The sequence below is a fragment of the Giraffa tippelskirchi genome, chromosome 8 (assembly GCF_054371585.1).
Source record: "Giraffa tippelskirchi isolate mGirTip1 chromosome 8, T2T-mGirTip1v1.2.pri, whole genome shotgun sequence".
In the NCBI taxonomy this organism is placed as follows: Eukaryota; Metazoa; Chordata; class Mammalia; order Artiodactyla; family Giraffidae; genus Giraffa; species Giraffa tippelskirchi.
This window is the reverse complement of record NC_137282.1, coordinates 88479435-88494553: the sequence shown is the minus strand read 5'-3', so window position 1 is coordinate 88494553 and position 15119 is coordinate 88479435. Positions and strand designations below refer to the sequence as shown.

At 38.9% G+C, this 15119-nt stretch overlaps 2 protein-coding genes across 6 annotated transcripts in view; one reads left to right on the top strand and one right to left on the bottom strand.

Annotated features, from left to right (window-relative positions):
* Positions 1-15119, bottom strand: part of LOC145516423 (uncharacterized) — a 581394-nt gene that overhangs the window by 368696 nt on the left and 197579 nt on the right. The gene's annotated exons all lie outside the window — the stretch shown is intronic.
* The window catches only part of LOC145516422 (small ribosomal subunit protein uS10-like), a 63756-nt gene that overhangs the window by 16455 nt on the left and 32182 nt on the right, over positions 1-15119 (top strand). Inside the window, exon 3 of one of the 4 annotated variants that reach the window (XR_014061376.1) lies at positions 1004-1474. The exons of the other annotated variants lie outside the window; for them this stretch is intronic. The gene's annotated coding sequence lies outside the window, so the exon portion shown is untranslated. Of the gene's footprint in view, positions 1-1003; positions 1475-15119 lie in introns of those variants that run through there. 4 annotated transcript variants of the gene reach the window in all.

The window sequence follows — 15119 nt, the reverse complement described above, 5'->3', positions numbered from 1 at the left end:
AAATGCATCAAGCTATGGATCTTATGATAGCAGTCTCAGTTTTATGTATACTTTGACAGTATTTATGCCAATATATATTTTATATATGCTTCATTCCTTTTAACTTTTATAACCAAGTGATTTCTACAACAGAGCACATAAGTGTAATTAAGAAACTAAAACAACTGTTGATTGAAGTTAATTAACATTACATAATAGACTAGACCAAAAATACATTCATATTCCAACCTGCTCTGTATACATTTAAGAGCTTCCCTGGTGGCTCAGCTGGTTAAGAGTCCGCCTGCAATGCAGGAGACCTAGGTTTGATCCCTGGGTCAGGAAGATCCCCTGGAGAAGGGAACAACTACCTACTCCAGTATTCTGGCCTGGAGAATTCCATGGACTATAGAGTCTATGGGATTGCAAAAAGTCAGGCACGACTGAGTGACCTTCACAGTCACACACATGTGGCGCTAGTAGTTAAGAACTCGCCTGTCAAAGCAGGAGACATAAGAGACATGCGTTCAATCACTGAGTTGGGAAGATCCCCTGGAGGAGGGCATGCCAAGCCACTCCAGTATTCTCTCCTGGACAGAGGAGCCTGGCAGATTATGGTCCATAGGGTTGCAGAGTTGGACACGACTGAAGCAACTTATCATGCATGCATGCTGTATACATTTCCATTCATTACACACAAGGTAAAAATGTGAGTATTTCCTTAGGCAAGATTTTAAGGTGTTATCTCTTTCTTGTATTTCCATATTTATTATTTTGCATTTTTTTGATAATAAGAAAAGCTTTTTCCTTCCATCTAAGAATTACTTCCAATATGGAAATCATTAGTGCATTTGGATATGGAATTCAGAAATGGGAAAGTGAAGTCATAAGCTAAGCAAGCATACTATTTGACAATGAAACTAATAACCTGAAGCCCAAAAACAACTTGATTTTGTTCCTTATAAAGTCTCATGTATTAATATGAACAGTATTGCTTAATTCTCATGGCTATGCAATATTTAAGCTTCTCAGATGGTGCTACTGGTAAAGAACTCTTCGGTCAACACAGGAGTCACAAGAGACGCAGGTTCAATCCCTGGATTGGGAAGATCCCCTGGAGAAGGAAATGGCAACCCACTCCAGTATTTTTGCCAGAGAGCCCCATGGACAGAGGACCTGCAGGCTACAGCTCATGTGGTCGCAGAGTTGGACACGACTGAGAGACTAAGCACATACATGCAATATTTGGTGTTTATATGGCCGGTCACTCTCCAACTCTTGAGCAAGAGGATTTTCAGAAGTTCTGGTAACAAAAGAGTTAATGGAGTGGCATTACTATTAAAAGATTTATGCTAACCAGGTGTTTGAGCTGCTAGAAAAGTCAACTATTTAACATACAACCTCTCTGTTGTAAATACTGTACCACCAGAAGACAGATTAAACAGTTTTGTATAAAACTATGGTTTGAAAAAAAAAAAAGGCGTAATGAAAAAAACATTGTGTTCAATTTTCTTGGCTAAATTGGCAAGCATGTGACCCTGAGAATACCACACTGTCCTTATACCAGCAATTCACTTAAACTGTCTCGTGCAGAGACAAAGGTGGTATTGGGAGGGGCTTTAAAACACAAATGTAGATTATGCATACCAGAAACAGATTAATGACAATGCTAATCACATATACAATTATATGTGTCATAGGCAAAAACTCATTCTAAGGATTCCAAGGTAATAGTGGCCTATACCATCATACTTAGAGACTTTCAGTTTGTCAGAATAATGAGTTTAACCTGTTAACCCTGTCACTTTCACACTGTTTTGCTGGAAACATTGCCTGTTTGGGAAAACTGTGGTTTTTCAGGCTTACAGTCTTGAGCTTGCTTTATACAAACTAACCACTAAAAATGGGGGTGGGGGAGGCTTTTTGTGAAATGAGCATTATAGGAACTAACCTCAGGGTTAAATACTACAATCATTCACAGGTGGGATTTCCTGGGGTTTTGTAACTTTCCATGAAAGGATTTACATATGCCCCAAAGAAGCCACTGCTGAAATAGTTTGCCCCCCACCCCTGCTTTGGCAGCAGGGTGGGTGTGCAGTTTTAGCTAAGCAATGAAGTCACTGTATCTGTTCATAGTTACCAAGCTGTTGTGCTTTTTGTTTAGTAGGTCAACACACTGTCGTGTCTTAATTTGCATCTGGGCCTATCACGCAAGGGCCATCGCCTCACAGAAGGTTTTAATCAAAGCAGCCAATCCAACAAAATAGGACATCCTGGTCAAAATTACTCTCTCAACCTCATTTTGAACTGTTGCTTTTTCAGAGGTTTGGCAAATTTCATGATAAGCCACTTAGCAAAGTGTTCACATTTAATGAGCCAATTTTTACATAAAAAATAATCTTCTGTCACCCAGACCTTTAAAATGTCAAATATCCATAGTTAAATGAAGAGCAGTGCTAAATTTTCAACCAGTCTGCTGTGAAACTTTAAGCACAGAGTCTAAAACTGTGCTCTTTAAAAAAAAAAAAAAGACTTCACTACTCATACCTCTATAACCTGGATGTGTGTGCAGTTGCTCAGTTGTGTCCAACTCTGTGATTCCAAGAACTGTAGCCCACCAGGCTCCTCCGTCCATGGAGTCTTCCAAACAAGAATACTGGAGTGGGTTGCTGTTTCCTACTGCAATAACCTGGGTGCCAATCTTTTAAAAAAAATTAAGATTTTGTTTCCATCCTTTTGAGTTTCCCATAAACATAAGAACCTAAAGCATTGTGTAGTATCAAGCTTTAAAGTATTTGTATCCATCTTTTTGCTCTATGTTGCTTGGATCTCACAGACAAACAACTTGTCAGTGACTACTAGAGCCCACTACTGTAAAATGAAACTGAAAAACTACCCATTGTCATCAGGAGTTCCTAAATACCCATCTGGTTTCCCATGAATAACAGAGTTAAATATACAGTCACAATCCAGAAATTTCTAGATTGTTCACAAATAACCCAACTGGTCAAGCCTGGTACATTTTGAACAGCATTTCCATTGAAGACCATCCTATCTTCATTCACATATTCATGGCATTATCTTTTTTGCCAATAGTTCCTTGATACCATGTTTTATTTTGTTTTGTACTGTTTTCCTTATACCAAAACTAAAGTCTCATTTCTCTCATAGACGGATATGAAGTTGAAGTTCCTTTTTTAAAAGCCCAATTTGCAGACACATTCTAGGCTTTACACAGAGGCAGTATGTATGTACACATGTGTGCAAAGTAAGTGCAATAGCTGCCATATATTGAATTAGGGATCAGCCTTCCTAGCCTTGCCTCATGGCACGTGTGCCTATTAATTTAGACCTCTGTGGACTTGTCAGACTCCTAACTTGAGTGCAGCTTTCTCAGGTCACTGCTACTACTTAAACCATGGTGGCTGCAATGACCGGGAGCCAGATAGGAGATCCTTTATAAATCCTTCCAATCTGGAAGTACAGACAAGAAGATCGAAGTACAAAGCAGAATAGTGGTAGATGGAGAGTCTTCTGAAAAGAGTATTCTAATTAAAGCAGCACAGAGCATTTGAATTGTTCTATACACCCAAATAAATTCAGCAAATAAGATTTCTGGCAACCTGAGAGGGGAAGGTAGGGAGAGAGAACGAGGGAGGGCCAGAGGGAGGGAGTGATGGAAGGCAGGAGAGAGGGGGAGGAACGGAGAGAGGGAGGGAAGTCTAGCTTGGTGTATACATGCATGTATGAGTATTTAAGAGGCAGTTTCATTTTTTATCTTTTCGTTTTCTCATTGAGTTCTATATACAAATATTCCACAATATACTTAGTGCTTTACTGAACAGTTATAACTTCTCTTTAAAAAATTAAAACAAGTCAAAACTTTGGACAATTAAAATTGGTCAACAGAATTTCTGGAGTAAAATAATTCTTTTTATGTCATCAGTTCAGTTCAGTTCAGTCGCTCAGTTGTGTCCAACTCTTTGCAACTCCATGAACCAAAGCAAGCCAGGCTTCCCTGTCCATCACCAACTTCCGGAGTCCACCCAAACCCATGTCCATCAAGTCACTGATGCCATCCAACCATCTCATCCTCTGTCGTCCCTTTCTCCTCCTGCCCTCAATCTTTCCCAGCATCAGGGTCTTTTCAAATGAGTCAGTTCTTCGCATCAGGTGGCCAAAATATTGGAGTTTCAGATTCAACATCAGTCCTTCCAATGAACACCCAGGACTGATCTCCTTTAGGATGGACTGGGTAGATCTCCTAGCAGTCCAAGGGACTCTCAAGAGTCTTCTCCAACACCACAGTACAAAAGCATCAATTCTTCTGCGCTCAGCCTTCTTTATAGTCCAACTCTCACATCCATACATGACCACTGGAAAAACCATAGCCTTGACTAGATACCTTTGTTGGCAAAGTAACGTCTCTGCTTTTTAATATGTTGTCTAGGTTGGTCATAACTTTCCAAGGAGCAAACGTCTTTCAATTTTATAGCTGCAATCACCATCTGCAGTGATTTTGGAGCCCAGAAAAACAAAGTCAGCCACTGTTTCCACTGTTTGCCCATCTATCTGCCATGAAGTGATGGGACCAGATGCCATGATCTTAGTCTTCTGAATGTTGAGCTTTAAGCCAACTTTTTCACTCTCCTCTTTCACTTTCATCAAGAGGATTTTTAGTTCTTCGCTTTCTGCCATAAGTTTGGTGTCATCTGCATATCTAGGTTATTGATATTTCTCCTGGCAATCTTGATTCCAGCTTGTGCTTCATCCAGCCCAGCATTTCTCATGATGTATTCTGCATATAAGTTAAATAAGCATGGTGACAATATATAGCCTTGACGTACTCCTTTTCCTATTTGGAACCAGTCTGTTGTCCCATGTCCAGTTCTAACTGTTGCTTCCTGACCTGCATACAGATTTCTCAAGAAGCAGGTCAGGTGGTCTGGTATGCCCATCTCTTTCAGAATTTTCCACAGTTTATTTTGACCCACACAGTCAAAGGCTTTGGCATAGTCAATAAAGCAGAGGTAGATGTTTTTCTGGAACTCTCTTGCTTTTTCAATGATCCAGCGGATGTTGTCAATTTAATCTCTGGTTCCTCTGCCTTTTCTAAAACTAGTTTGAACATCTGGAAGTTCACAGTTCACGTATTGCTGAAGCCTGGCTTGGAGAATTTTAAGCATTACTTTACTAGCGTGTGAGATGAGTGCAATTGTGCAGTAGTTGGAGCATTCTTTGGAATTGCCTTTCTTTGGGATTGGAATGAAAACTGACCTTTTCCAGTCCTGTGGCCACTGCTGAGTTTTCCATATTTGCCATAGGACAACCCATTTTAAATATCATTCTGTGATAGTTTTTATACCATCCCTATACCTCTTTGTGTATATGAAAATTTAGTTTCTAAGCACATTTTTATCAAGCACTTACTTAGACTTTCTCAGGTCTTGGAGACAGAGCAGAGAATAAAACAAGTGTTATCCTTGCCTTCACACACTTGAGCTTTTGGATGAGACAATATGTCTCTCAAGAGCAGAGCATCACAAAGTTCTCTGTATTCACCAAATGGTATCCTGATATCTGAAAAAATATGAATATTGTATAGCAGAGCCTATATTGCTATTAATATTCTAAAATTGCTTCTGGTATGGGATGAATTGCATCCCACCAAAATTTGCATGTAGCAGTCTTAAATCTCAGTACCTTAGAATTTTACTTGTATTTGGTAGTAGGGTCTTTACTGAAGTGTTCAAGTTAAAATGAGGTTATTAAAATGGCTATACTACAGTGTGACAGGTATTATATATTGGGTGATGCTCCTTAATGCCAAGGAATGCCAAAGATTGCCAGAAAACCACTGGAAACTAGGAAGGAAGCATAAAACATATCCCTAACAGCCATCAAAATGAATCAACTTTGCTGACTCCTTGATCTCAGAGTTCCAACCTCCAGAACTAATAAAATTTCTCTTTTTGAGCCATCAAGTTTGTGGTACTTTGTTTGGCAAATTGCTACATTTTCTGAAACCAAATATTTCTAGTCCCTCTTTAAAATGTGATAAAGCATACAAAGAAGGACTGTGGAAGTAATCAAAATTCTATTGGAGAAAATTTTATTTTTAATGACTTTTAGAAAAACAGAAAGACCTGCTCAGCTGAACCTCAATCTAATTATGTTAAAAATGTATATTCCCGATTTTTTTATCCCAGTGTAAAATAAAATCCAAACACACTAGTGGGATATTTGGAACTCTAGTTCACAAATGTAATTACTGGTTCATAATATGCAAAATAATTACACCAAAGAAGTAGAGAAAATAGCATTTAATTCTGGTTAGGACAGGATCCTTAAACATACACCTAAACTCTAAGTACGCATGTCCAAAATCAAAAGAAGGAAAGACAGTGTTCTTACTTAGTGTAAAAATTTAGCCATATTGTATTTCAGAAGACAAGGGTTTCTGAGGAGTTAGAATTTATCTTTCTAAATTGTCCAACAAAGTGACAGAAGCTAAATGACTCAAAAACTTTTAAGTTGACAGAAGAACCACAATCTAAATTTATAGCCAAATTCTGTTTGAATCAATCATCTTCCATAAAGCACTAGTGAAAAAATATGTAAAGACAAAATAAACAAGTTGAAAGTTGTTTGAAATCAATTAAAATTCTAATAACATCCTTGAACCACCATTACTGAATGGCCTCTCTTTCCCCAACATTTTGGTATCCTTTGTATTTGGAGCCTTTTCCATATTTTCCCATGTTTATTTATGATGATTTAATGAATATAAAAATTACATAAACACAGGCTTTATGACTAAATATTTAAAGTAATTTGTCCTTTAAGATAATTGCAGCTGAATTAGAACATATTCTATTAGTTTTATTTCTCCTATGACAAAGCATCGTTTTCCACTATCTACCGACTATTAAGCAAAAATTTTTTTTCTAATTACTTTACATCCTCATAGATTCTTCCAAATATTACGTTACATAACATCAAGTAGTTTAGATGACTTTTCAATATTCATCTACATGATTTGTTAATAGAACTGTAGAATTCTAGATGTATGACTAAGGCAAAAAAAAGATTAATTTTTAAAATATATTTTCATATAGTTCTGAATTTTTTGATTGTTCAAAATTCACTTGTTGAAGCCCTAGTCCTTTTGGAAGTGATTAGGTCATGAAAATGGAGCCCTCACAATTGGGATTAGTGTCCTTGTAAGAAGGGATAACAGTGAAAAGTATCTGTCATGAGAGGACACATCCAGAAGACAGTTGTCTGCAAAACAGTCAGAGAGTTCTCAACAGACACTGAATGTACCAGTATGAATCTTGGTCTTCTCAGCCTCTAGAACTATGAGACAACAAATATTTGTTGTTTAAGCCACCCAGACAATGACATCTTTGTTGTAATAGCCTAAATTGCCTGAGCAAATATTGTTCTCAAAAATTCTATCCTGGTCTGTTTCAAGAAGATGGAGTAGAAGGACGTGTGCTCAACTCCTGCAAGAGCACCAAAATTGCAACTAGCTGTTGAACAACCATCAACAGGATGACACTGGGACCCACCAAAAAAAGATACCCCATGTTCAAAGGCAAAGAAACCACAATGAGATGGTAGGAGGGGTGCAATCACAATGAATTCAAATCCCAAACCCACTGGGTGGGGAACCCACAAACTGGAGAAAAATAATACCAAAGAAGTTCTCCCAATGTTGTAAAGCTTCTGAGCTCCACATCAGGCTTCCCAGCCTGGGGATCCAACAAAGGGACTGGGACTCCCCAGGGAATCCGATTTTGAAGGCCAGCAGGACTTGATTACAAGGCTTCCACAGGACTGGGGGAAACAGACTCTGCTCTTGGAGGGCAAAAGCAAAATTTTGCATGCACCAAAACCCTGGGGAAAGGAGCAGTGACACCACAGGAGACTGAACCAGACCTACCTGCTAGGGTCTCTAGTGGAGGTGTGGGTCAGCAGTGGCTCACTGCAGGGTCAGGGGCAATGGGAGCAGCAGTCCTGGAAGGGGCCCCTTGGTGTAAGTCCCCTTGGAGATCACCACTAACCCTACCATAGAGTCCACAGACCCCAGAATTGGGTTGCCTAAGGCTAAACAACTAACAGGGAAGGAGCACAATCGCACCCATCCGCAGATAATTGGATTAAAGCTTTACTGAGCACAGCCCTGCCCCAGAGCAAGACCCAGTTTTTCCCATTGCCAGTCTCTATCATCAGGAAGCTTATTTATACAAGTCTCTTAGCCTCTTCCATCAGAGAGCAGACAGAAGAAGTAAGAAAAACCACAAACCCACAGTGACTAGAACCAAAACCACATTACATAAAGTTAATCAGGATGGAAAAGCAGAAAGTTATGTCCCAGATGAATGGACAAAATAAAACCTCAGATAAACAACTAAGTGAAGTGGAGATAGGCAAACTTCCAGAAAAAGAATTCAGAATAAGGATAGTGAAGATGATCCAGAATCTCAGGAAAACAATGGGGAAGATGCAAGAAATGTTTTCCAAAGACCTATAGCTCAGTTGGTAAAGAATCCACCTGCAATGCTGGAGACCTGGGTTTGATCCCTGGGTTGGGAAGATCCCCTGGAGAAGGGAAAGGCTACCCACTCCAGTATTCTGGCCTAGAGAATTTCATGGACTGTATAGTCCATGGGGTCACAAAGAGTTGGACATTACTGAGCAACTTTCACTTCACTTCATAAGAACTAAAAAAGAAACATACAGAGATGAATAACACATAGAAGGAATCAATAGCAGAATAACTGAGACAGAAGAACAGATAAATGACCTGGAGGACAGAATGGTGGGAATCACTGCTGCAGAACAGAATGTAGAAAAAAGAATTTTAAAAAAATGAAGACAGGCTAAGAGACCTCTGGGACAACAATAAATGCACCAACATTTGCATTACAGGGGTCCCAGAAGGAGAAGAGAGAGAAACGACCTGAGAAAATATTTGAAGAAATAATAGCTGAAAACTTCCCTAACACGGGACAGGAAATAATCAACCAAGTCCAGGAAGCACAGTGAGTCTCAGGCAGGATAAACCCAAGGAGGAACACCCCAAGACACACAGTAATCAAACTGACAAAAATTAGAGACAAAGATAAAATATTAAAAGCAACAAAGGAAAAACAACAAATAACATACTAGGGAAGTAATCAGCTGATTTGTCAACAAACTCTACATCCAGAAAGGAATGCATGATATATTTAAAGTAATCAAAGAGAAGAACCTACAGCCAAGAATATTCTATCCAGCAAGATTCTCTTTAGATTTGACAGAGAAATCAAAAGCTTTACAGACCAGCAATAGTTAAGAAAAGTCAGCACCACCAAACCAGATTTGCAACAAATGCTAAAGGAACTTCTCTAAGTAGGAAACACAAAAGAAGGAAAAAACCTAACAAAATAAACCCCAAACTATTAATAAAATGGTAATATGATCATGTGTGTTGTGTTAGTCACTCAGTCATGTCTGACTCTGCAATTCTATGGTCTGTCAATGGGATTCTCCAGGCAAGAATACTGGAGTGGGTTATCATTCCCTTCTCCAGGGGATCTTCCCAACCCAGGGATAGAACCCAGATCTCCTGGATTGCAGGCAGAATCTTTACCATCTGAGCTACCAGGGAAGCATATATATCAATAATTACCTTAAATGTAAGTGGATTAAATGCACGAACCAAAAGAGAGACTGGCTGGGCAGATGAAAACATGTGCATGTATGCACTTCTACTCACTTCTTCATTCTGCTTAACCCCCAAAATTGTATATAATTATTTTATATTGTTAGGTTAATCATACTTCCATTATAATTTGCAATTATAATGATCTTTTATTTTTTATCTGGCTATTAATTGTGAAAACTGATAAACATCTTCTACTATTGTGAAAAAAAAGCCATCCTGATAAGAGTACAATTTCTAACATGCATTCCTACCTAGTATAGTTGGCTCTCAGCATCCACAGGTGATGAGTTTCAGGAACTCCTTTAGATACCGAGATACAAGGATGCTCAAGTCATTTATGTGACAGGGTGTAGTATTTGCATATAAGCTACACACATCCTTCTATATATGCTTCAAATCATCTCCAGATTACTTTTAATACCTACTACAATGTAAATTCTATGTAAATAGTTGTTGATATAGAGCAACTTCAAGTTTTATCTTTGGGAACTTTCTAGAAAATTTTTTGAACATTTTTAATTCACAGTTGGTGACTCTACAAATGTAGAACCCACAGATATAGAGTGTCAACTGTATTCATTTTCTGTTAACATTAGAACAGATGTCACTGAAAGGTGATAGAAGAGTTGAGATCCTAAGATGAGGCAGTTTCTGTACATGATTCAGTTGCTATTTAAAAGCATAAAATCTAGCAAGCTAGGATTTCAAGTAGGAATCAGGGAGCCAGGGACATCATCAGAGCCAGTAGAAGCCAGTAGATTAAAAAGGAGAAGTAGCAGGAAATAGAAGAAATGAAAGCTGGCTATGGTCACAAGTCTAGAGGAATATCAGCACTATTACACGGCAATAGAGGTTCTTTGTTAGTTGATCCCTTTTATTCTTACATACCAAAAATGTAGCCTCAGAAGCTAAACCTGGAGAAAGCATGTTCAGCTGGTCCAAGAATGATAGAAAGGAGAATAAAGGCCTGATTAGGTCTTGATCACTGAAATGGTAGAATAAAGGTGTCTTAAAAGCAAGAGATGGTACAAAGAGAAATAAAAAGAAATAACATGGTCAAGGTCTAGTTTTATCCATGATGGAGTAGCTATTATTGGACTTAACTTCTTGTTATAAACAAGTATAAAATCTAGACAAAACATATATAACAACTGTTTGCAGGCCCTGGACAGCAGCCACTGCAGTGCTATGGTCCTAGAGAGAAAAGAGGCAAACAAAATAAACGTCACATAAACCCCAGATTTCTTCCTCGGGGCATTTTCCAAACCACTGTTCAGGGAAATAGAGCCTAAATAAAGACAATAGTCTTGTTGGACAGCAAAAACAAAGATCAGAGTTCAGGGCAGCCAAGAAAACTGGAATGGAGTGGCTGAGTCCTGGAGAGAAAAAAACTAAAGAGAAGGAGCCCTAATAATGTGTGTGAAATTTCCCCTCTGGCTCGTAGTTAACTTCTAAGATGCACTTATAGAAGGAAAAGCTTTGAAACACAGGAAAGACAGTCACTGACATGCTGGCAATCAGAGCAAAGGTTTCCAGTGGAGTCAGTCCAAGAGTTAGATATAGGAGCATTCAACTGAGATCCCAGAAATGCCACCTCCTAGGATGTGGAGTAAGAATATCCCCCTAGGTACAAGGGCCATGAACAAAACTGAAATAGACTTGCCCTTGCAAAGCTTAAAACTACCTTGGCAAAATAAAGGTGATCCAAAAGTAATTTTGCTCCCCACAAGAACAAAATATAACATTTTTATAACATAATTCTAAGCACCTTGAACATACACCAATGTTAGCTATACAATCAAAAATTATTAAACATGTTAAGAATTTTTAAAGTCTAATAATTAACAGACAAAATAGAATCAGAAAGTCTTGTAATTAACAGATGAAGAATTTAAAATAACTATGATTAATATCAGAGAAGGCAATGGCAATCCACTCCAGTACTCTTGCCTGGAAAATCCCATGGATGGAGGAGCCTGGTAGGCTACAGTTCATGGGGTCACAAAGAGTTGGACACGACTGAAGCAACTTAGCAGCAGCAGCAGCAGCATGATTAATATATTCAAGAGAGATAGACAAAACAGGTAAGAGAATACAGGTTTTCAATAGTGGATTAAAATCTATAAAAAAGTAAAATGGACATTCTAGAATTACAAAATACATCATCAGAACTTAAGAAAGCATTATATAGTCTTAGTAACATACTGGAAATAACAGAAAACTGTATTAGTGAATTTGAAGAAAAATCAATAGAAAAATACCTCAATGAAAGTATAGAAAGAAAAAGGAATTACACAAAATGAAATTCAAGACTTAGAATGGGACAAAGTTAAACTTCAACAAACATCTGTTGTTCTAGACAAATATGTTCTGGAAAATATTAAAAATAAGCCTTGAAAAGATAAAAATCATTCCAGCCAACTCAATAACATCCCACAATGAAGTCTAAAAATATTACAGACATACAAAGAAAGCCAGCACCTAAAAACATAAAATTCACAGGACATGTACTGTTCTTAGGTTCTCGTGCTATTATTTGAAGGTAGATTGTGATATGTTAAAGACACATACCGAAAATTCTTGAGTAAGCACCAGAGTGAACCCTAACAAATCAAGAATGAACCCTAATGTAAAACTATGAATTGTGGATGATAATTATCCAAGGTATTAGTGTAACTAATTAGTATTAGCATAACTTCATAAATTATAAGAACCTACCACTCTGGTGAGGGATATGGTAATGGGGCAGACTCTGCATATGTGGGGAAGGAGATAAAGGAGAAAGTTTAATTTTCTGTGAACCTAAAACTGCTATAAAATATAAAGTCCGTAAACACACAAATGTGCATGTACACACATGGACACATACATATAAGGATGTTATAAATAAAAGCAGCGGCAAGACAGTAGGTATAAACACAGTCCTATTGTGGTATCAGTTCAGTTTAGTCGCTCAGTCATGTCCAACTCCTTGCAACCCCATGGACTGTAGCACCAGATTCTAAAAGTGAGCCGCTAAGAATACATGCCATAATCTCTAGATTCCCTATGAATATGCCCATAGGTCTTAGGTTTCTATTGTGGCTATTCAACCTCATTATTGTAGCTAGAATTCTAATCAGTTCAGTTCAGTTCAGTCACTCACTCCTGTCCAACTCTTTGCGAACCCATGGACTGCAGCATGCCAGACTTCCCTGCTCATTACCAACTCCTGGAGCTGGCTCAAACCCACGTCCATTGAGTCTGTTTTGCGATTCAACCATCTCATTGTCTGTCATTCCCTGCTCCTCCTGCTTTCAATCTTGCTCAGCATCAGGGTCTTTTCCAGTGAGTCAGTTCTTTGCATCAGGTGGCCAAAGTATTGGAGCTTTAGCCTCAGCATCAGTCCTTCCAATGAATATTCAGGCAGGACTGATTTCCTTTAGGATTGACTGATTTGATCTCACTGCAGTCCAAGGGACTCTCAAGAGTCTTCTCCAACACCACAGTTCAAAAGCATCAATTCTTTGACACTCAGCCTTCTTTATGGTCCAACTCTCATATCCATATATAACTTCAGGAAAATCATGGCTTTGACTAGACAGACCTTTGTCAGTAAAGTAATACCGCTGCTCTTTAATATGCTGTCTGGGTTTGTCATAGCTTTTCTTCCAAGGAGCAAGTGTCTTTTAATTTCATGGTTGCAGTCACCATCTGCAGTGATTTTGATGCCCAAGAAAATAAAGTCTGTCACTGTTTCCATTGTTTCCCTAACTATTTGCCATGAAGTGATGGGACCAGATGCCATGATCTTCGTTTTCTGAATGTTGAGCTTTAAGCCAACTTTTCCCCTTTCCTCTTTTCACTTTCACTTGATTTCTGCCATAAGAGTGGTGTCATCTGCATATCTGAGGTTATTGATATCTCTTCCGGCAATCTTGATTCCAGCTTGTGCTTCATCCAGCCCAGCATTTTGCATGATGTACCCTGCATATAAGTTAAATAAGCAAGGTGACAATATACAGCCTTGACGTACTCCTTCCCCAACCTGGAACCAGTCCATTGTTCCATGTCGGATTCTAACTGTTGCTTTTTGACTTGCATACAGATTTCTCAGGAGGCAGGTAAAGTGGTCTGGTGTTTCCATCTCTTTAAGAATTTTCCACAGTTTGTTGTGATCCACACTGTCAAAGGCTTTAGTGTAGTCAATGAAGCAGAAGCAGATGTTTTTCTGAAATTCTCTTGCTTTTTTGATGATCCAACAGGTGTTGGCAACTTGATCTCTGGTTTCTCTGATGCTGCTGCTGCTAAGTCGCTTCAGTCATGTCCGACTCTGTGCGACCCCATACACGGCAGCCCACCAGGCTCCCCTGTCCCTAGGATTCTCCAGGCAAGAACACTGGAGTGGGTTGCCATCTCCTTCTCCAATGCATTTAAGTGAAAAGTGCAAGTGAAGTCGCTCAGACGTGTCTGACTCCTCGGGACTCCATGGACTGCAGCCTACCAGGCTCCTCTATCCACGGGATTTTCCAGGCAAGAGTACTGGAGTGGGGTGCCATTGCCTTCTCCACTCTGGTTTCTCTGCCTTTTCTAAATCCAGCTTGACCACCTAGAAGTTCTTGGTTCACGTACTGTTGAAGCCTAGCTTGGAGAATTTTGAGCATTACTTAGCAAGCGTGTGTGATGAGTGCAATTGTGCAGCAGTTTGAACATTCTTTAGCATTGCCTTTCTTTGGGATTGGAACGAAAACTGAACTTTTCCAGTCCTGTGGCCACTGCTGCATTTTCCAAATTTGCTGGCATATTGAGTGCAGCACTTTCACAGCATCATCTTTCAGTGAAATAGCTCAACTGGAATTCCATCACCTCCACTAGCTTTTTTCATAGTGATGCTTCCTAAGGCCCACTGACTTCTCACTCCTGGATGTCTGGCTCGAAGTGAGTGATCACACCATTGTGGTTATCTGGGTCATGAAGATCTTTTATGTATAGTTTCTATGCATTCTTGCCACCTCTTCTTGATATCTTCTGCTTCTGTTAGGTCCATATCATTTCTATCCTTTATTGTGCTCATCTTTGCATGAAATGTTCCCTTGGTATCTCTAATTTTCTTGAAGAGATCTCTAATCTTTCCCATTCTATTGTTTTCCTCTATTTCTTTGCATTGATCACTTAGGAATGCTTTCTTATGTCTCCTTGCTATCCTTTGGAACTCTCCATTCAGACAGACATATCTTTTCTTTTCTCCTTTGCCTTTCACTTCTCTTCTTTTCTCAGATATCTGTAAGGCCTCCTCAGATAACCATTTTGCCTTTATTCATTTCTTCTTCTTGGGAAATATGTCTAGAATATGAGAACTCTAATATTCCAGACCATATGTAAATGTATGGACATGGCTATGTCCCAATAAAACTTTACTTAACAAAATTAGAGGGGGTTGTATTTG